This window comes from Dasypus novemcinctus, chromosome 6 (assembly GCF_030445035.2).
Source record: "Dasypus novemcinctus isolate mDasNov1 chromosome 6, mDasNov1.1.hap2, whole genome shotgun sequence".
NCBI classification, from domain to species: domain Eukaryota; kingdom Metazoa; phylum Chordata; class Mammalia; order Cingulata; family Dasypodidae; genus Dasypus; species Dasypus novemcinctus.
Window position 1 is genome coordinate 82,767,807 of NC_080678.1, and position 22,057 is coordinate 82,789,863.

Here is a 22,057-nt window from a genome sequence, read left to right on the forward strand (position 1 = left end):
ATACTTACAAAGTGCCTGAAGCTTCAACCATTTCCTGGTTCTCCCAGCTGCAGAACTTGCAATGAGGAAAACATTCACTCAGCATTTAGGGCAGGTCTGATAGAAGGATGAGCTCATCCCTTCAGACACGCACCTGATCCTCAGGAAGTTGCTCCTCCCCCTCCAGTAAGCCAGTCTTTGAACGTTTAAAGCGACACCCACACCTGTGCAACCACTTGACCAGAGCTGAATGAGTTCTTCCTTATATGCGCCTTAATGCCGCGGAATCATTTCCTGCCACGCCACTTCACGCAGCCACCGAACTCAGGCTCAGGCGGCAGTGATGGCAGAGCGGCTCCTGCTGCTGCTACTGCTATTATATCTTTGCTGAGAGAAAGATTTCATTTTCAGCTATAATGGAGGTCAGATCCTTCACCTCTACCTTGTAAATATTGTACTATTCATTTCAACAGCTCCTTACCTGGAATCAGACTCTTCCGGAATCACCCCTTGTTTCAGAATTTACAACTCATTTTTCTGAACCAGGAATGTAATGCTTCCACATCTTTCTTATTCTGTTTCCCCTATCTACAAATCTCAATTAACCAAGGCAGCAAAATATACTATATGCAGTTAGAGCTAAATTTTCCAAACTCAAGTTTGCCCTGGAGTTTTAATATCTCTAAAAAAATATTTAGTCTTCCACAGGTGTCTACTTATTGATAAAGCATACAATAATCCTAACCCAAAAGACATGTACACTTCATTTCACTTCAAAATGATATAATAGGGAAGCAGACTTGGCCCAGTGATTAGGGCATCCATCTACCACATGGGAGGTCCACAGTTCAAACCCGGAGCCTCCTTGACCCTTATGCAGCTGGCCCATGCACAGTGCTGATGCACGCATGGAGTGCCCTGCCACGCAGGGGTGTCCCCGCGTGGGGGAGCCCCACGCGCAAGGAATGCGCCCTGGAAGGAGAGCCGCCCAGCACGAAAGACAGGGCAGCCTGCCCAGGAATGGCGCCGCAAACATGGAGAGCTGACACAACAAGATGACACAACAAAAAGAAATACAGATTCCCAGTGCCGCTGACAACAACAGAAGCGGACAAAAGAACACACAGCAAATAGACACAGAGAACAGACAACCAGGGCGGGGGGAGAGGAAAGGGGAGAGAAATAAATACATCTTTTTTTTTTTAAATGATATATTTGTACTATAGATCTTCAACCAGAAGCACCAGAACCATATGAGTACCTAATAGTCTTTCAACAAATACTTCTGGTACCTATTATATACAAGTATCTCTGACAGCACGCTGAACTGTACTAGGCTATGAACCAAAAAGAAAATGTAACAAAGAGCTATTTCTATCTTAACTTTTCATAGGAACTCTGCAGTATTTTTACTTCTGCCATGATGAGATTCCAATACACTAACAGGATGACTGAAGTGTATAAGCCAGAGAAAAACCAAATTCATTAATGTTACTTCTGAGGGGTGGGGAAGGATTTGCAATCAAGAAGGGGAAACCCAGGGTCTTCAACTGATTTAGAAATCTTTAATTTGCTGGATGGTGGATAAAAGGATATTTAATGATTTATTATCCTTGGGTGCCTTAAATAATACATAATAAGATCTAAAAACCAAAAACAGAACAAAAATTGGTCTTAGCCTGATCGATATAAGTTGTTGAGTGAGAAATACTAAAGCCATAGTCACACAGTTTGCTGCTTTTCTTCTCTTACAAAAATCAATTCAAGCTTTATTGGTGATATGTGTTGAAGAAAACTGATATGCCATAGATATCAGACAAATTCATTACTCTTACCTGATTAGTTGCATGCAACTGAAGAATATAATTAGGGCAGCTAATGTACTCCTAGAGAAGTACAAAGTAAATATTATCAGTAGGGTTTGCTGGTGGGGAAAAAAAGATGACTTGGGCTAAAATACACAGTCCCAAAATACTAAGATGGGTAGCATAAAAATAAGAACTACTTATCATATTATATACCAGGTATAAAGTCTACTTTAAACTGTATTAGTCCCACTCCTACAGTTTATTCAGAATGGGTGGTGAAAAGAAAAACATAACTTAAAAACTAAGACATAATCCTTCACAAGAAGAATGCTTTATTGAATTGTTAGAAGGATTCAATGGGGTAACACATGTAAAGTGTTGACCACAGTATCTGGCACATGGTATTGTTCCACAAAGTTATACAAACTTTCTCCTTTTTCTCATCTCCCTATTTTTTTCCCTAACAAACATAATCAAAAGTGGTTTGCTGTTTTTGGGACAAACATGAACAATATTTGAAATAATTTTATTAGTTTACAAAGTATTTTTACAATAATTATCTCTTTTACTACTTAAAACTAAAGGAAAAGAGTTGGTTTATAAATGGGATTGTGATTGAAAAAGATAGTCTGGGGAAGTAAATGTGAACAGAAAGAAAGTTAAAGAATAATCTAGGGACTGAATAACACAGTGAACCCAGAGGTGGTTGAGAATTGTGGTTTAGGGTACAAATGCAAGAGAGTCCTTCTGTGAGCTAGAGCAGACGTACATCACTATGCAGGGTGATGGAAACATGGAGAAATGTGGGAAAACTACAATTGGTGTGACCTACAGACTGTGGTTAACAGCAATACTATAATATTCTTGCATCAATGCCAAGCTGTACTGTGTTGAAAATGGAGGAGTATGGAAAAAGTGTGCCAAATATATGCTATGGACCATGATTGGTGGTAATAGTCTGATGATATTGTCTCGTAATCTGCAACAAATGTTCCACCACGGTGTGGAGTTGTATGGGAAATCTACACATCTGTGTGAATGTTTTGCAAGTTCACAACATCTGTAACAAAAATATATTTTAAAAAAATAGTATGGGTTGGGGGGAAAATACACCAAATGTAAGGTAAGGACTATAGCTGGTAGAAATATTTTGATGATGCTGTTGCATAGTTTGTAACAAATGTTTCACACCAATGCAAAGAGTTGGTGGGGGGGTGATGTATGAGACTTCTGTAATATTATGTATGTTTATTTTGTAAGCTCGCAATCTTTACTCTACACTTACTGTTTATGTGTGTTCATGTATGAATGATATACTTCAATAAAAAATTTTTTTTAAAAACTAAAGGAAAAGAGAAAACTAAATTTTCAGTGCCTACTAAGGATGGCTACTATGCTAAAGATTGACATCAATTACCTCACTCAATTTGCTCAGGTATTTTAATGTAATTAAAAAATAATAATAATAAATAAATATTTAAAAAAAAAAAAATTTGCTCAGGTGGGGGGATTAGCCAGTTAAGTCAACCTCAGAGAGGCTGTGTTCAGGCATGAAATATGAGTGGACGAGAAAGATCAAGATCCAGAGGAAGATAGGGAAGTGAGGATAGTCAACCACCACACCAGGGAACCGAGAGTCTACAGCTGCAAGCAGAATTCCATCTATCAGCCATGTGGGATCTAAGCCCCCTCTCAATTTAAAGGTGGAGTGAACATCGCCATCCCAGGGTCTTCAGGATGGAAGAATAAAATATGGATTAGAGTGGACTAACTGGTATTCTACTATAGAAATATTGTGATGCTAGCAATGGAAGAAATTATATCATTGATATAGAGACAGTAGCTGTGGGAGTTGCTGAAGGCAGGGAGAGGGACAAAGAGGTGTGATATTGGGACATTTTTGAGACTTGGAATTGTCCTCAATGGTATTGCAGGGACAGAGGCAGGACACTATATATCCTGCCATAACCCACTAAATGGACTGGGAGAGAGTATAAACTACAACATAAACTATAATCCATACTGTGTAGAAATTATCTAAAATGTACTCATCAAATGAAATTAATGTACCACACTAATGAATGAAGTTGATGATGTGGAAGGAGTGGGGGGTGTAGGGAGTGGGGTATATGGAACCTCTTATATTTTTAATGTAATATTTTGTGTAATCCATGTATCTTTTTAAAAAGATAATTAAAAAAATAAAAATAAAAATAAAAAATAAAAAAATAAAAAAGATCCAGAGGAAGAGATGGTCAGGAGTCTTCTGATCCGGCTGAATCTGTGGTTGCCCAGCAGCCTTGTGATGAATAACCTCAACAGGAAGAACCACCAACTGAAAGTCAGGATGTTGAACCTGGACAAGAAGGAGAATATGAGGATGTTCCTGCAGTTGAAGAACCTGAACCAGAAGCTGATGGCCAGGAAATAGGTCTGGAAAAGACTGGAGGTGAGCATGGAGATGGTCCTGATGTGAAGGGGAAGACTCCATCTAATCTAGAGGCTACTAAAATTCCAGAAGCAGGTGATAGGAGGCTGTAAGTTAAAAAGAAGACAAGCTAACACCATGCATGCCATTGCTATATTGGAAGTTCAACTTGTGAAATTCTCTCAATGAAATTTTAAAGCTTTCTCTGAAAAAAATTTTTTTTGTTGAGGTAGGTTATTATTATCCTGTTTTCACAGATAAAGGAACTAAGGTTCAGAAATATTTAGTAATTTGTCCAACTTCTCAGAGTAATATTAAATGGAGGGTCTGAGGTTTTTTTTTTAAGATTTATTTATTTCTCTTCCCTGCACCCCCCACCCCAGTTGTCTGTTCTATTTGCTGTGTGTTCCTCTTTGTCCACATCTGTTGTTATCAGCGGCCTGGGAATCTGTATTTCTTTTTGTTGTGTCATCTTGTTGTGTCACCTCTCCGTTTGCATGGCACCATTCTTGGGCAGGCTGCACTTTCTTTTACTCTGGGTGGCTCTCCTTCCGGGGTGCACTACTTGCGCGTGGGGCTCCCCTATGCAGGGGACACCCCTGCGTGGCAGGGCACTCCTTGCACACATTAGCAGTGCGCATGGGCCAGCTCCACACGGGTTACGGAGGCCCGGGGTTTGAATCGTGGACCTCCCATGTGGTAGACAGACGCCCTAACCACTGAGCCAAGTCCAATTCCCCGGGTCTGAGATTTTAATTCCATCTGGCTCCAAAGCCCATACTCTTGTCATTAAAACTACGTTAAAACTGAGAGAGTCCTCATTCTCTTGTTCATTTTTTCACTCCTTCATTAAATCAAACAATTTAATGGCACCAAGCAAGTGATATTAATGAAACATCCATTACTCTTCTAGAGGGTATATAACTCTGCATGGGGGAATCTGGAAAAGCATTGCAGAAGAAATGCTATTTCAGCTGAATTTAAAAATAAAAATAATATCTGAGTACAACTTGGTAAAGAACATGTACAAAAAATCTACAGCTAACATCACACTTAATGGTAAAATACTGAATGCTTTCCCCTCAAGACTGGCAACAAGGCGAGGATGGCCAGTCTCACCATTCTCATTATAGTGTTTAAAGTTCCAGACTGTAATAAGGCAAGAAAGAGAAATTAAAAGGCATATCACCCATTCTAACATGCAGGCATTTATTCTTTAGCTGTGGACCACACTTGTGAAACTGATCAGGAGGAGTTACTAACTCTGAGACTATAGGTGGCAGAGGATGGGGAATGACCAAGCACAAGTCTTCCACCTTCCAACCAGACAATTAGGTGTTGCCCTGGAAAAACCCAAGACATCAGAGAAAAATTATACAGCCTGACATTTATTTGGGTGTCCCCAGTAGAGGGCTGGTTCCCCGCACACTTTTCCTAAAATGAATTTGGCCATTTGATAAGTTCTACCCTGTACAATGAACTTCCAATGAATTCTTCAGAGCCAAAAGAAAAAAGAAAAAAAAAAAACAGGCAGACAGATTAGAAAGGAAGAAATAAAACTATCTTATTTGCAAATGACATGATTGTCTACATAGAAATCCAAAAAATCTACAAAAACACTTCTAGAATAGCAACAAGGTCAAGCTACCAGATCAACACATAAAAGTCAACCATATTTCTATAAACTAATAATGAATATGCAGAAACTGAAATTTAAATTTAAGAAATGTATAGGACCTGTTCATAAAATACTCATGCAAGAAAACAAAGAGGACCTAAATAAAATGGGAAGACATACCATCTTCATGGATTGAAAGACAACATTATATAATGATGTCAGTTCTCCTCAAATTGATTATAGGTTTAATGAAATTCCTATCAAATTCCAGCATTTTTTGTATCCATAAACAAGCATATTGTAAAATTTGTATGGAAAGGAAAAGACTCTAGAATAACTAAAACAATAAAGAATAAAATGGGAGGAGGGAAGCTGATGTGGCCCAACTGATAGAGCATCCGCCTACCATATGGAGGGTCCAGGATTCGATCCCCAGGACCTCCTGACCTGTGTGGTGAGCTGGCCCATGCACAGTGCTGCTGCGCACAAGGAGTGCTGTGCCATGCAGGGGTGTCCCCACATAGGGATGCCCCATGAGCAAGCAATGCGCCCCACAAGGAGAGCTGCCCCATGCAAAAAAAGAGCAGCCCACCCAGGAGTAGTGTCACACGCACAGAGAGCTCATGCAGCAAGATGATGCAACAAAAAAGAGATGCAGTTTCCCAGTGACACCTGACAATGCAAGTAGAGCCAGAAGGATACACAGCAAATGGACACAGAGAAGACAACAGGGGAGAAGGGGAGAGAAATAAATAAAAATAAATCTTTTTTAAAAAAGAGGAATTAGTCTACCCAATATTAATGTTTACTATATAGCTATAATACTAAAGACAATTTGGGGGAAATGGATATGGCTCAAGCAGTTGGGCTCCCATCTACCATATAAGAGGTCCAGGGTTCAATGCGCAGGACCTCCTGGTGAAGGCAAGTCGGCACATGCAGCAAGCTTGCCCATGTGGAGTGCCAACCCACATGGGAGTGCCACCCCGTGCAGGAGTGCAACCCCACGCAGGAGTGCTACCCTGTGTAGGAGTGCCGCCCCACACAGGAGTGCCGGCCAACGCAGTGAGCTGGCTCAGCAAGATGACACAACAAAAAGAGACACAGAGGAGAGACAATAAGAGACATAGCAGAACAGAGAGCTGAGGTGGCGCAAGAGAATGATCGCCTCTCTCCAGAAGGTCCCAGAATCAGTTTCCAGAGCTGCCTAATGAGAATACAAGCAGACACAGAAGAAAACCCAGTGAATGGACAGAGAGACCAGACAATGGGGGGGGGGGGAGAGGATAAATAAATCTTTTTTTAAAAAACAAAGACAACATAATCTTAGAAGAGGGACAGATATGTGCATCAATAAACCCCAAAACAGATCCACAGAGTTCCTCCCTGATCAAGATGGAGGAGTGAGGCACTTCAGACTTCAGAGTTCTATCCCCATACACCACAGAGAAGCTTTGAAAAACCAAAAAGAACTGGCAGAAACATCTTTCTCGACACCCCAGAAAACAGTTAAAAAACTGCAGTAAAAGGGCAGGCACTAAATCAAGAAAAAGGCTACTAAAAACAGTAGGGGGAACGATTTGGCCCAAGAGATAGGGTGTCCGCCAACCACATGGGAGGTCCAGTGTTCAAACCCAGAGCCTCCTGACCCATGTGGTGAGCTGGCCCACACACAGTGCTGACATGTGCAAGGAGTGCCGTGCCATGCAGGGGTATCCCCCACGTAGGTGAGCCTCATGTGCAAGGAGTGCGCACCATAAGGAGAGCTGCCCAACGCAAAAAGAGTGCAGCTGTCCTGGAATGGAGAGCTAACGCAGCAAGATGACCCAACAAAACGAGACACAGATTCCGGGTGCCGCTGACAAGTATACAAGTGGACACAGAAGAACACACAGCAAATGGACACAGAGAGCAACAACTGGGGGAGGGGCAGGGAAGGGGAGAGAAATAAATAAATAAATAATAAATCTTCAAAAAAAAAAACAGTAGGATCAGGAAGTGGCTGTGACTCAATGAGTTGGGCTCCCGTCTATGATATGGGAGGCCCTAGATTCACGTCCCAGGGCCTCCTTGCGAAGGCAGACTCACCCACACACTACGGAGAGCCGCCCGGCCCACAAGTGCCATGGAGCGCCGGCCAGCCTGCAAGCACCATGGAAAGCCGACTCAGCAAGGTAACGCAAAAAAAAAAAAAGGGAGACAAGCAAAAACACAGAAGAGAACGCAGCAAATGGACACAGAGAGCATACAGCACGCAAAAAGCCACAAGGAGGGGAGAGGATTAAAAACAAACAAAAAAACAAAAAAAACAGTAGGGTCATTTAGCATCTAGCTGGCCCCTTCCCCATCCTCTTACCAGCTCAGCTAGCAGGCAGTCCACATGCCCAGTGTGGGTCCCTGGTCCCAGTTTGGAAGAGGCAGAGTAACCCTCATACACATACGTGAATATCTGGCCCAATCTGTCTGGTGGTGACCTGTGGGACTTGCCATCCCAAAACTTGCCTTACATATAGAAGGCAGCTCAGCTCATCAAGATCTCCCACAGAACATTAAGAGACAGCAATCAAGTGGCTGCCTGGGGGCAGGGATTACTTGCTGCAAGACATACAGTACAGGGAAGGAGATGTGGCTCAGGTGACTGGGCTGAAGACAGCAAGCTGGCATGACAAGCAGATGCAGCAAGCTGGCACAAGAAGAGACACAGGAAGAAGAACAGGGAAGCAGATGTGGCTCAAGTGATTGGTCTCCCATCGACCACATGGGAGGTCCAGGGTTCAATTCCTGGGGCCTCCTGGGGAAGGCAAGCTGGCTCACATGGCGAGCTGGCCCAAGTGGAATGCTGTCCCAAGCAGAGTGCTAGCCTGCATGGCAAGCTGGCCCGCACAACAAATGGGCCTGCACAGGAGTACTGGCCCATGCAGGAATGCTGGCCGCACAGGAGAGCTGGCCCACGAAGGAGTACTGACCCGGGTGGCAAGCTGGCCTGAGTAGAGAGTTGATGGAGCAAGATGACACAACAAACAAAGACACAGAGAGAGATAACAAGACATGCAGCAGACCAGGGTGGCACAAGAGATTGAGCACCTCTCTCCCATTCCAAAGGTCCCAAGATCAGTTCCCAGTGCCATCTAAAGAGAACACAAACATGCACAGCGAACTGGGGGTGGGGTAGGGGGAATAAATAAATAAATCTTTAGAAAAACCAGCAGCATAATGAGAGACAGCAAGGCAGGGAGCAGAGTTGACTCAAGTGATTAGGCACCTCCCTCCCACATCAGAGGTCTAGGTTCAACTATCCATGCCTCCTAAAGAAACAAGAAAGACAAACAGACACAGCAAGTGAAAAAGAATAAGGGCATGAAGAAAAACAAGTAAATTAAATCTTCTTTTAAAAGACATATAGCATAGTACCCAGGACCTTGAGGAAGCTGTTTCCTAGGGAAGAAGGGATATTTTTATCTGTGTAAATGGGAGAATTCCCAAGGCAACATGCAAAGATACATAGGCAGAATGGATCAAGAAGGCCCCACACTTTGGCCTGGAGCTATTCTCTAAACTCACTATGGATAAACTCTGAAGGAGAGCATTCACACAAGTCAATCTGCAAAGGATAGGAAAGGTATTTTATTTTTTTCCTTATTTCTTTCTTTTTTTTTTTTTTCTTGTTAACTCCTGGTATTCAGGGAAAGCTCTGTCCTAACACCTGCTGGATACAAACTTAAAGAACAGATGCCTCAGAAACTAAGTTCCAGTGATACGTTAAAATATCAAAATTCTAAGTTTTGGGAGCAGATGTGGCTCGAGGAGTTGAGTGCCCACCTCCCACATGGGAGGTCCCAGGTTTGGATCCCTGTGCCTCCTGAAAAAAGAAACAAGCAAACAAACAAAATAAACAACAACATGCAAAACAAACGAGAAAAGCAAATCAGGGAATTCAATGTGGCTTGGCGGTTGAGCACCAGCTTCCCACATACAAGGTCCTATGTTCAATCCCAGGCCCCCAGTACCTAAAAAAAAAAATCTAGGTTTCAATAAAAGATTACAAAACATACAAAGAAACAAAAAATGATAGCTTAGGCATAGAAGAAGATTAAAGCATTAGAAACCACCAATGAGGTGGACGAGACCAGGGACAAAGAAAACTAAGACTTTTCAAAAATGGTCCTAAATATGTTTTAAGAGCTAAAAGAAAACATGGAAAAGGAAATAAGGAAAATGATAGATCACACAAAGAGACTATCCATAGAGAGATGGAAATTATGAAAAGGAACCAAACAAAGCTGTAGACCACATAACAGATATTTTTTAAAACTCCCTAGAGGGGTTCAAATGCAGATAAGAGGGAAGCCAATGTGGCTCAGTGGTTGAGTGCTGGCTTCCTACATACAAGGTCCTGGGTTCAATCCCAACCCTGGTACCTCAAAAAAAGAAGGAAAAAAAAAAAGGAAATGCAGATAGGAGCTGGCAGAAGAAAGACTCAATAAGGGAAGCAGGTATAACTCAAGTGGTTGACTGCCTGCTTCCCATGTTCAAGGTCCCAGGTTCAATTCCCGGTTCCTCCTGAAAAAATAATGAAAAGAATCAGTGAACATAAAGACAAGACCATTCATTGAAATCATCCAGTCTGATGAAAGAATGAAGAAAAGTATATAGATAGTGAGGAACCTATGGAACACCATCAAGTGTACACATTGTGAGAATCCCAGAAAAAGAAGAAAGAGAAAAAGAGGCAGGGAGAATATTTAAAGAAATAACTAATACATCATAGTTAATATACATATAGGAAAGTTCTTCTACTACAAAGTGTTAAGAATGCAGTGACACATGGAAAGATATAACTAATGTAATTTATAGATTATATTTAATATTGTAATGGTTTCTATAGCAAAAGCAAAGTTGGTACTAAATGCTAAAGGTCAAAAAAAGAATATGGGGTTTGGTTTTGTGAGATATGAAAATGATTAAGCACTTCTTCATTTTTTTCATTTCAATTTCTTACTCAAGACCTTTACTATGTCATTTAACTAATCTCTGGTCATCTGTGTATCTTTCTGAACAGTAGAGTAACAATTGAGTTAGTAATTGGAATTAGATATGATAAAAGCACCTGGATAGAACTTTTTTTTTTTTGGAAATGCGATTTTATTTTATTTTTTTATTTGTCTTTATTTTCATTTAATGCTACATTCCAAAAATATGAGGTCCCCATATACCACCCCATCCCCCCATCCCCCTCCACCCATAATATCAACCTCCTCCGTCGACAGAACTTTTAAGAGTAATGCTTCTATAACTTTTTGAGCTGCCTTTTCCTATTATTTTATTTTTTTGAATTTGAAATAAAGTTACTAAAATAAAAAAATAAAAGTAAATAAAGAAAAAAAATGGATGAAAACTTTCCGACTTTAACAAAAGACATGAATATACACATCCAAGATGCTCAATGAACTCAAAACCAGGATAAACCCAAATAATCCCACACCATAGCTTATTATAATGAAACTGTCAAATGCAAACCATAAAGAGAATTCGGAAAGCCACAACAGAGAAGCAGCATGTCACATACAAGAAATTCTCAATGCATAAAATGTGATGAGAAATCAGTGGTTTGGGACTCATAATGTACAAGCATGTAACTTCTGACAATAACTACATAAAGGCGGGGGAATGGAGGGGTATAGAAGATAGTTTACAGATCAATCCCCAATGAAAAATGCCATGGTTAAAGGAAGGTAATAGAAAAGTAGTTTAAATTGGCTTAAGTATAAGATATTGGGGGTCTATCTAGAATTAAAGCTAGTATTACAGTATTGTCTTTCTTTGATTGGCACTAAAAACCACTGAAAGTCGTTGAAGAATTAAGTAACAAAAAGCAAAGTGAACTTTTTCCCTGTTTTCAAAAGTCCCTGGTATTGACTGAAAGAAGCTCAAGGAGTATCATCAGACCAGACCACAACCAGGACTTGGTGGGGCAAGGGAGGCTCCCAGGGAACAAAATTTAAGGAGGCACTCACTCTCAGAGTTGATCAAGTGCTGGCCAACCCTGCACTTACACAACCATGAGAGGGAGTGCCTCCTTAAATTTTGCACTTTCATAATACTTAGTATTTCCTTATATTTTGTGCCTAGGCACCTCAGTGGCCTTAACTATAGTAATCAAGAAGAAGAAACAATCCAAATGTCTATCAACTGATAAATGGATAAATAAAATGTGGACAATCCATATACTAGGATATTATTCAGTAATAAAAAGGAATGGGAAGCGGACTTGGCCCAATGGATAGGGCGTCTGCCTACCACATGGGAGGTCCGCGGTTCAAACCCCGAGGCCTCCTTGACCCAATGTGGAGCTGGCCCATGCATCATACTGATGCACGCACATGCAAAGAGTGCTGTGCCACGCAGGGGTGTCCCCCGCATACTGGAGCCCCACGCGCAAGGAGTGTGCCCCGTAAGGAGCCGCTTTCCCTGTTGGTTGTCTTTTTACTTTCTCAAAGTCCTTTGATGCACAAAATTTTTTTAATTTTGATAATACCTCATCTATTTTTTTCTTGTGCTTTTGTGTGTAAAGTCTGAGAAATCACTGCCTTACACAAGATATTGAGATACTTCCCTATGTCTTCTAGGAGTTTTATAAATTTTGTTCTTATATTTAGATCTTTGAGCCACTTTGAGTTAATTTTTGTATATAGTGTGAGTTAGGGGTCTACATTTATTACTCCTTTTAATGGATCGTTTTCATGAGGAGGCATAGGAAGAGACAACTCTAAATCAGACCTCTATTCTTTGGTCAATTAAAATATGCATTTGGCTAATGCAGATTTTTCTCAAAATAACTTGCTATGCAGCAATTTCTGGTGTAAACACTGGCCTTGACTGATATAACATAATAACATAAACGTATTCTTGATATTAATAAATACACTAAAACACTGGTTGTCTAAAACTTAACTTTGTAAGTACAAAGTTTCTTAATTCAAGTCTGTGAAATAAGCTAGATGTTTCCTTAGACCTGGTGGACTTTAAAGGGTGAGACTCCAAGACTAAAACATATTGTCACTCCCTGGGGTTCCCCAATACTGAAAGAACACATGATGAAATTCTCAGCTGTTTACAAACAACCTTCTGATCTTCAATTACCACAAATAAAGATAAAGATTGAACAAATGGTAAAAAGAGAATCAGGTACTTATTTTCTTTTGGTACTCTAAGCTCTGACTGGGGTCAACAGCCAGGACAGGATGTACCATTAAAGGAAATGGACCTGCACTTCACACAGAAAAAAGTGCTCAGCCCTTTTCGTGAGACAAAGACACATATATAACCACATTATCTAAAAGATGTTTTTTCCAAAATTTCTTCTCAAAAGAAAATTTTTTTTCTTCCAAGAATTACAAATAACTCATCAACTTAACTGTCTGCTTTATATTAGAAACATACCTTTGATGTCTTAGGAAAAAAACAAACCTACACACAGGTCACATTAAACTGACAAAAATATATTTTGCAAGAGTGCAATACAATCTTTGGTTTTCATTTAACAACTCAAGGATATATGCAAATTTATATAGCATAAAGAGGAAAAGACTTCACATCAGTGTGGAAAGGATAGGATATTCAACAAAATAGGGTTGTATATTATCGGAGAAAAGGAACACCTCACAAACACACAAAAATAAATTCCAGATGGATTAAAGAGCAAGAGAACGATCACCTTTCTCCCACTCTGGAAGGTCCCAGGATCGGTTCCCAGAACCACCTAATAAGAATACAAGCAGACACAGAAGAACACACAGCTAATGGACACAGAAAGCAGACAATGGAGGGAGGGGGGAGAAACAAATAAGTAAATAAATCTTAAAAAACAAACAAACAAAAAATAAGCAAATAGAACAAGCAATGTAGGAGAAACAACTAATAAAGAAATAGAAAAGTACCCAAACTCACAAGTAACCTGGAAAATGCAAATTAAAAGAACATGATTTTTTTTTGTCCATCATTTTGGCAAAAATGTACAGGATTAATAATATCAAGTGTTGTCAAGTATGTAAGGTTATAAGTACTTTCATAACCAATTGGTGGGAATATGGAGTGGAACACAATCTATCTGAAGGTCAACTTGACAGTACCTACCAAAACATGTATAGCTTTTAATGAAAAATTCTACATTCTAGGTATCTACTCTGGAAGTAGAATATATGCCAAAAAGGCAAGGAACTTTATAGCATTGTTGGTAAATGCAAAAATCCAAGGACAACTTAAATGCCCATCCATAAAGGAACAATTAAATAATTTACAGTAGTTTAAACGAATACAGGCTATCAAAAAGTGTTTACTCTTTTCTGAGGATGTTGCCTAGATGCATTCAAAATGGTCCAGCATTTGACTTATGAAAACTAGGTTTCCCAGACCCCTGATAATAGAATTGTTTACCTTTATACCAAGAAGGTTTGGAAAGAACCAAAATCTACATGTGGTGTGGCCTGTGCCCAGGCTGACAGAGGGATTTGTGCTGTGAGACCTAAAGTTCTTATGAAGTTATCTTAAAAAAAAAAAAAAAAAAAAAGCCCACCAGCAGAGATATGTGGTATCATTGTGAAATTGTTGAGAGCCCAAGCACAAAGTCAGAAAGCTAATTTTTTTTTGGTTACCAGGGACAGGAATTGAGCCCTGAGACTGCCTATGTGGGAAGCCAACACTCAATCACAGCCACATCAGCTCCCCTGAGTTGGCCTTTTCGTTTGTTTGCTTATTGTTTGTTTGTGGTTTTTTGGTTTTTTATGAGGCACCGGGGATCGAACCCAGGACTTCCCATGTGGGAAGCAGGCACTCAGTGGTTTATGCCACATCCACTCCCGAGAACGTTAAATTTTTTAAAAGATTTTTTTTTAATAATAAAAATCAAAAGTCTTGTTTTTCTGCTTTTAAAAAAAAAAGTGTACTGACATGAAGAGATCTCACAGGTATACTGCTAAAAAACAAAAACAAAAAAAACCTGCAGAAAAAAATACAGGATTGTTTCATTGATGTAAAAAAAAAGTTGTTTTTTTTTTTCATTTCAAAGGCTATAATTAGGTATATAAGTTATAAACACATAGCAAAAGGACTGGAAGACAACCCAGCATACTCAGGATATCTATGGGAGGGGAGTCTTTTGAGCCTTAACTTTTCTACATTAAAGTATTTTATTTATAAAATAACAATTTTCCTTTTTTACTTTAAAGAATATATTCTATGTACTCTTTTTTTTATTTTTAAAAACTTAGTCACATAACTTAAATATGCAAAAAAATTTTAAGTGTTTTAAAAGACAAGCAGGGAAGTAAAAAAAAAAAATACAGGAAAATGTTCAATCACACAATCAAAGAAATAGAAATTTAAAATGAGATATTTTTCACCTCCTATGGAGGATAGGTTTTTTAAAAAAAATACTTTTTTTAGACCATTATTCTCTTTACATATCAACTACTCTTTCTATTTTCATCCCATTCTCAGATGTCCCAATCTCAGTCTTCAAGGTTCTTCTCTTTCATTTTCTTGCTCTAAACCTTTCTTGGGAAAAAAAAGTCTCAATGCCTCAAAAATGATTCATATAAAAAACATGAAAAAAAAAAAAGGGTATCCAGCCCACTTAGTTAAAAGGTGTGAGAAAACACAAAAATCTCATTCACACCCATATGCTATTCCAGCTAAAATCTACACAGATGATAAGACTACTGCAGAAAGCCAACTAGATGAAAAAGCTACATTACTGACTCACCTTCAAATATGCTTGTATTTCTAAAGAATATTATATATTGGAACACAGCTGTATGCCTCCTCCACATTTCTTAAGATAGATAAATATTTATTAAAATAGCTCAGCAATGCAGTTGGGACACCAAAAAAATGAAACAGCAATATAACAAACCAAATGCAGGAAGCACTTGAATTAACAAGTAGTAAGTATAATTAATAAGGAAAACAAGTAATCAGTTTGTACGCAATCACTTAGCAATGACTTCCTAAAAACACTGGTTTCCCAAAAATAGTTGAGAGCATCTACAACTCTCTTTATAGCAATTATAAAGTATTACTGATACCAAGCAAAAACAGGTTCTTTTCTCCCAATGCATCTTTAAAGCCAATTCCTGAGACACTGGGGTTTCAAAGAGAGTGTTTTATTTGGCTGTGCAAACAAAGGAGCACAGTAGGCCTTGAGGCTCACAACTGCCTCCTGGATCTGCAGAAATCCTAGTATTTCATACAACAAGTTTACACAGCTTCCTTCATTAATAAACATTAAGGGGCTGAACCAGACAGATGAGTCAGTCACAAGGATTTGGGATAGAGGTATACAGAACAAAGGTCAGGTACAAGTCTTTCAAATCGACTTAACAGAGGTAGGTGGAAAAGTTACCCTCCCAACAGTAAATATACTCAAGAGGGAGTTTAATAGAACCACCATCACAACAGTAAGCTCAGGCAGGGTGAGGGTTAAATCTAGAACACCAGTTCTTAACCTTTTTTGTTCCACGGACCCCTTTGCCAGTCAAGTGAAAACCAGAGACCCCATCTCAGAATGCAGCAGCAGATAGTTTCATGACACTCGATATAGGCATGTCTTTAAATTACATTTTAGGATTATTCAAAATTACGTTTTACAACTTTCCCATAATTTCAATATCTGATAACAAGGTTCAACATCTGTTCAAATGATCATTTTGGGCAAACATTTAGAAATTCGAGTTCTCCCATGGCATCACAAAACCATCTATCATCCTTTACCAACCTTTTTGCAGGCAGTTATCCACACCCACACCAACACATCTCCACAAGAATAATGCTTTTTTTTTAAATTTTCAATTCAAGATCACAGACCCCCTGAAATCTATGAACCCCTGGTTAAGAACCCTTGGTCTAGAATAACCAAACTGGGGGTAGGACCACTCTAGCCAGCTTCAGTAATTTCAGGTATTAACCTTTTGCTATTTTATAATATAAAGGTATCAATAAAATGATTTAATAATCATAATTGTTTAATTCTTAACCCTCAATTAGGCAATGTAGTATAGAACACTTAATTAGAAATAAAGATACCTGGGATACTATACAGCTGTGTGATTTTGGGCACATCATTAAACTTCTATAGGTTTTACTTTCCTCAATATAAAATGGATTGGATTTATTGATCTCTAAGAATCCAATTACATCTAAAAGGACACTTCACTGATGGTATTTATCATTTTCACTTAGATTTTTAAAGAAATACACTAAGATATTATAAGATGTAAAATTTGAATTTCATCCAGAAAATCAGATTTTGGATTTTGGAATGTGGCATAAAAGAAAAAAAATCTGAAAGCAAATATATAAATACATAATATATACAAATTTTTCTAAATTAAAAAACCTGCAGTATAAAAGATGTTTGTCTAAATCTCTTAAAGTCTGCTAGAATATTTCCCCTATACATAAACATAGATAACCATTTTCACTACTAAAATAATCACTCTTCAGAAGCTTACAAATTATAACAATTGTTTGATACAATTTATTTTCCCAAGCATAGCTCCCCATACAATTGCACAGTGAATATGGTAATTGTTTATACAATTCTCTGTCTAAACAATACAAACTTCATAATTAGCATCGTGCTAATATTCAAATTAGTCCCCCATATGAAGTATAAATATTTGAGAGAGAAATATCTATGAGTAAAAAAACAGAGATACCCCTATGCATAATTTTACCTTCCCAGCCTCACCTCCATTTCTGGTCTCCAGGCTAACCCCATCTTCAACCTCTTCCCCCTACCCTCATCCCAAGTGTTTAAGAGCTTGAAATTTGGAGTCACATATATTTCCAATTCCAATCCCTAATCTGCCATTTCCTGGCTCTGTGACCTTTGTCAACTTCCTTAACTTTTTAAACCTGTGTTTTATAGTCTTAAAAACTGAAGTATTAGTACTAGCTGAAGACTGTTGAGATATCGTGCCAGACACACTCAATGAATGTTAGCTATTTTATTATTTTTATTATTGTTACCAACTTAATGCTCAGTGACATTTATTTTAAGAGTACTAAAGAAGACTTTAACAAGTTGATACATGCTACAAACATTGATGAACTTTCAGAACAATATTCTAAGTGAAATAAACCAGACACAAAAGGACATTATTGTATAATTCCACTTATATATATATTTTTTTTTAAGATTTATTTATTTCTCTCCCCTTCCCTGCCCCCCCACAGTTGTCTGCTCTCTGTGTCCATTCGCTGTGTTCTTCTGTGACCACTTCTATCCTTATCAGCGGCACCAGAAATGTTTCTTTTTGTTGCATCATCTTTTTGTGTCAGCTCTCCGTGTATGTGGCGCCATTCCTGGTCAGGCTGCACTTCCTTTCGCACTGGGCGACTCTCCTTACAGGGCACATTCTTTGCGCATGGGGCTCCCCTACGCAGGGGACACCCCTGTGTGGCATGGCACTCCTTGCACGCATGAGCACTGCACATGGGCCAGCTCCACACGGGTCAAGGAGGCCCAGGATTTGAACCACGGACCTCCCCATGTGGTAGGCTGACGCCCTATCCATTGGGCCAAGTCCGCTTCCCCCACTTGTATATTTAGAATCAACAAAGTCATAGAGACAAAATAGATTAGAGGTTACTAAGGGCTGTGGGAGGGAGAATGGGGAGTTATTGCTTAATGGGTACAGATTTCCAATTTGGGATGATGAAAAAGTTTTGTTAATGGACAATGTTAATGGCAGTACAACATTGTAAAAGTAATTAATGCCATTGAATTACATACTTTAAAATGGCTAAAACAGAGTTTTGTTGTATATATCCGTGGCTACAATTTTCTAAAAAATATATACTGGAGAAAAAAAGATTACAAATTACGAACTGACCAGCGAATTTTCTCCTCAAATTTCCATATGGTCTATATAATACAACGTACAGCTTAGAATTTGCATATATTTTGTGATTTTTTTTTTTTATTCTTTCTTGTCTTTTAGATATGTCACCTACTATGTAAACTTCTCAGGACCAGAACTTTGTTTCAAACTCCACTGTGTTCATAAACTGTACTTATTACGTTGTAATTATTTGTTTCTCCATCAATCTCCTCTCCTACCCTCTCAGCAATACCAAAACAGAGGTGAAGTCTGACTTGTATTTGTATTAGAAAGCTTAGTGGTCAGGTACAAAATAGGTCTCAATAAATGTTATTTGAATGGACAAATGAGTGAATTAATTCTTTTTTGTTTTTCCTGCAGTGACTTATACAATACACAAAAGAAGAACTCAGTGAAGATTGTTGATGAATTCATGCAGAAATCTTTTGGACCCAACCACCACACAAAGCTTTATATTGCCTCCGGAAAGCACTTCTACTTTAAAGTTTAGCTACTGACTGATAGATTAAAAATTTAATTTAACACATACCAAATAAATGGGTTCAATGAGTAACTAAACCAAGGCTAGCTCAAGAAGGATGTAGAAGCCATTATTTTAATTAATGAATTTGTGGCTCTCATCATGGAATAATCCAGTTACATAATCAAACGAGAGGTTATCCCTTGCAATTACCTACAGAAGATAGTGAGAAAAATTATCAGAAAGCTTGTATCTGTAGATTGAAATGATAAATTATTGTTATGCCTGAATGAAGCCATTGTTTTCTCTGGAAATAAGAGTCAGTGAACAATGTGATCCAACCACAACCTGTTTCTAGAAAACAGTCCTTGGAACTCGGAGGCTAAATGTTTTATCCTCTCAGTTAATTTTTAACCCCTAGAGACTCCTTTGATTTCTGCATCGACAGATACTCAAAACTTACGCCTCCTAAAATAAAATGTCATCCATTTCCTGAAAGGCAGATAACCTGAATCGGCACACTTCAGGAACATTAGGATTTATACTCAAGTAACTGAAACAATCCCTAGCATTAAGCCTGCTGCGGCAACAGAAACACGTTTCTTGGTTTTTAAGTTACATTTGTAGAAGGTTTAAAAAGTGTCGTACTGAACATTCTTTCACTAGCTCATCTAAACTGACTTTACACTGCATTTATAATTTCATAAGAACGCGGTAAAGCAATTCTACACTTGAATGAATCTGGAAAGAAAAGCGATCTTGGCGCACACACCCTTCTTCCTACTCAATACGCTCCAAAGGAAACACACCTTACTTTTTTTTTCCTCAAGAATTTCTCTTCCGCCCCCACCCCACGTTTTATTTCAGAGAAGCAATCATTCATTAACTCACAGACTCTCCGCCGAAAGAACCTTTCCAACTAAAACTAGTTCACTAGGATCCTCCTTTCGCATCACGGGGCGTCAGTGGGTTATTTTCTGGAAAAGAGGGCTGGGGACAGTGAAGGTCCGTTGGAACGCCACCATTCCCGCCACGCCATTTAGGACCCAGGTCCTGGCGCGCTCTCCCCAACGAGCCTCAGGAGAAGACTGGGATACAGCGAGGGTCTGATTCCCTTTCCCATCCACTCCCACCGGACAGCGCAAAGCAAACCGGGCCCAACCTCTACTGCCCCCATTCGACGTACCCTCCTCCTCGCTGTACCCCATGTCTTCCCACTTTTTCCTCAATATAGTCCGGTTCGTTTATCCTGTTCCAAATCCCCACAAGAGCCCAGTTCCCAGCACGCACACACTTGCACGCTCCGGCCCCTGCTCCTTATACCCCGCTACACCCCGGTCCCTCCCCCTGGACCCCGCAGCTCCAGCCTTCCGCGCGCGCCCCAGAGCGGACCGGCGCACTGTCCCTGTACCTACCCGACCCGGGTCCTTCGCACGTCACACTTGGGCCCATTTCTCCCGCCACCCAACCTTCTGCCCCCCATTCCCAGGCGCTAGCTACCCCCTGTACCCCTTTACCCCCGGCCCCGCCCCCCTGAGAGTGTCTCACTCACCGCTCCCGCCGCCGCATCCTTAACCGCCGCGGCTGCTATAGCTACAGGGAGCCAAGGCAACCAGTTCTCGCGACACTTTCCCCTGCGACGGCGAGAACTGCCGAGAAAAGCCTCGCCTGAAAGAGATGGGTAAGTTTATCTCGCGATAGTACTGTGCAAAATGGCGACCGCAAGGCTTTCTGGGCCGGCCTGGAAAGTGGCGTGAGGGGCAGGATGAAGCTTGGGGCAGACCCGATACTGGATAACTTGATACATGTGACTTCTTTCCCAACTGTCTCATAGAGTTGTGTGTCGCTTTTAACTCAAGTTTTAAGTTTTCCTGGCATTTTCCTTTTGCATACGAAGTAGACAGAGAAGGCTAGCCAGAAAGTGGCTTTCCTGTCTCCTTACTCCTTTCCTTCAAGAAGTGTGCGCCCGTCCCTTTACCCCCGTTTGTAAATGATGTTTGGAGTTACAGAAATGTTTATCCAGGGTTGCCCGCCCCCAACAGTTCTCCAGAACAAAATAGGAAATAAAAGTTAAAAACAAAAATCGAACATTAGCACAGGCTTTAGATAGGAAGGGAACACACTGGAGTGTGATTTGATCTTTGCACTTGTTTACCGCCTTGTGGACATTCTCTTGCTTTAATGACTCCATGCTTAACCTAGAGCTTTCTTCTCTCTGCTCTGGGACACAATTATAAATGCAGACTGATTGAGTAGCATCTTGAACAGAATTTGGATTTAGATAACACTGGTGAACATGGAAGAGTAAAACCCAGAAGGGACAAATAGAAAAATAATAAAAGGAGGATTCATTTTCACCTCTTGCGGACCCTTGAAAAGCTCTCACAAGGCACTTTAGTTTAGACCTATGCTGGCCAATAGACATATAATGCTAGCTACATTATGCAATTTAAAATTTCCAGTAGCCACATATTTTTAAAGTATTTTTTAAAGAGGCGAAGTTAATTTTAATAATATATTTTATTTAACCCAACATATTCAAAATAATATTTTAACATGTAATCAATACTAAAAAGTAGTAAAGATACTTTACATTTCTTTTTTCATACTAAATCTTCAAAATCTGGTGTTTATCTTATACTTACAGATCACCTCAATTCGGACTAGTCATATTTCAAGAGCCCAAGAGCCAAAATGTAGCTAGGGGCTGCTGTATTGCACAATGCAACTCTAAGCCCTAGACTCAGGAGTGAACTGTGCAGGTGACTGGAGGGACCGGAAGTGGGGGCGGGGCAGGAGCAGTATTATGGGCATGGGGTTTATGTAAAAGAAGCCCTGAATTTGCTAACTCAAATGACTGCA

The 22,057-nt window shown here is 39.7% G+C and overlaps 1 protein-coding gene across 42 annotated transcripts in view; it reads right to left on the reverse strand.

Moving 5' to 3' along the window:
- Positions 1 to 21,037, reverse strand: part of USP54 (ubiquitin specific peptidase 54) — a 141,139-nt gene extending 120,102 nt beyond the window's left edge. For 10 of the 42 annotated variants that reach the window (XR_011649047.1, XR_011649048.1, XM_071215869.1 and 7 more), the window contains exon 1: positions 20,748 to 20,809. The gene's annotated coding sequence lies outside the window, so the exon portion shown is untranslated. Of the gene's footprint in view, positions 1 to 8; positions 232 to 20,086; positions 20,344 to 20,747 lie in introns of those variants that run through there. The other 32 variants (XR_011649051.1, XR_011649044.1, XM_058299057.2 and 29 more) reach the window with 11 other exon arrangements.
- Positions 21,038 to 22,057: the final 1,020 nt, after the last annotated feature.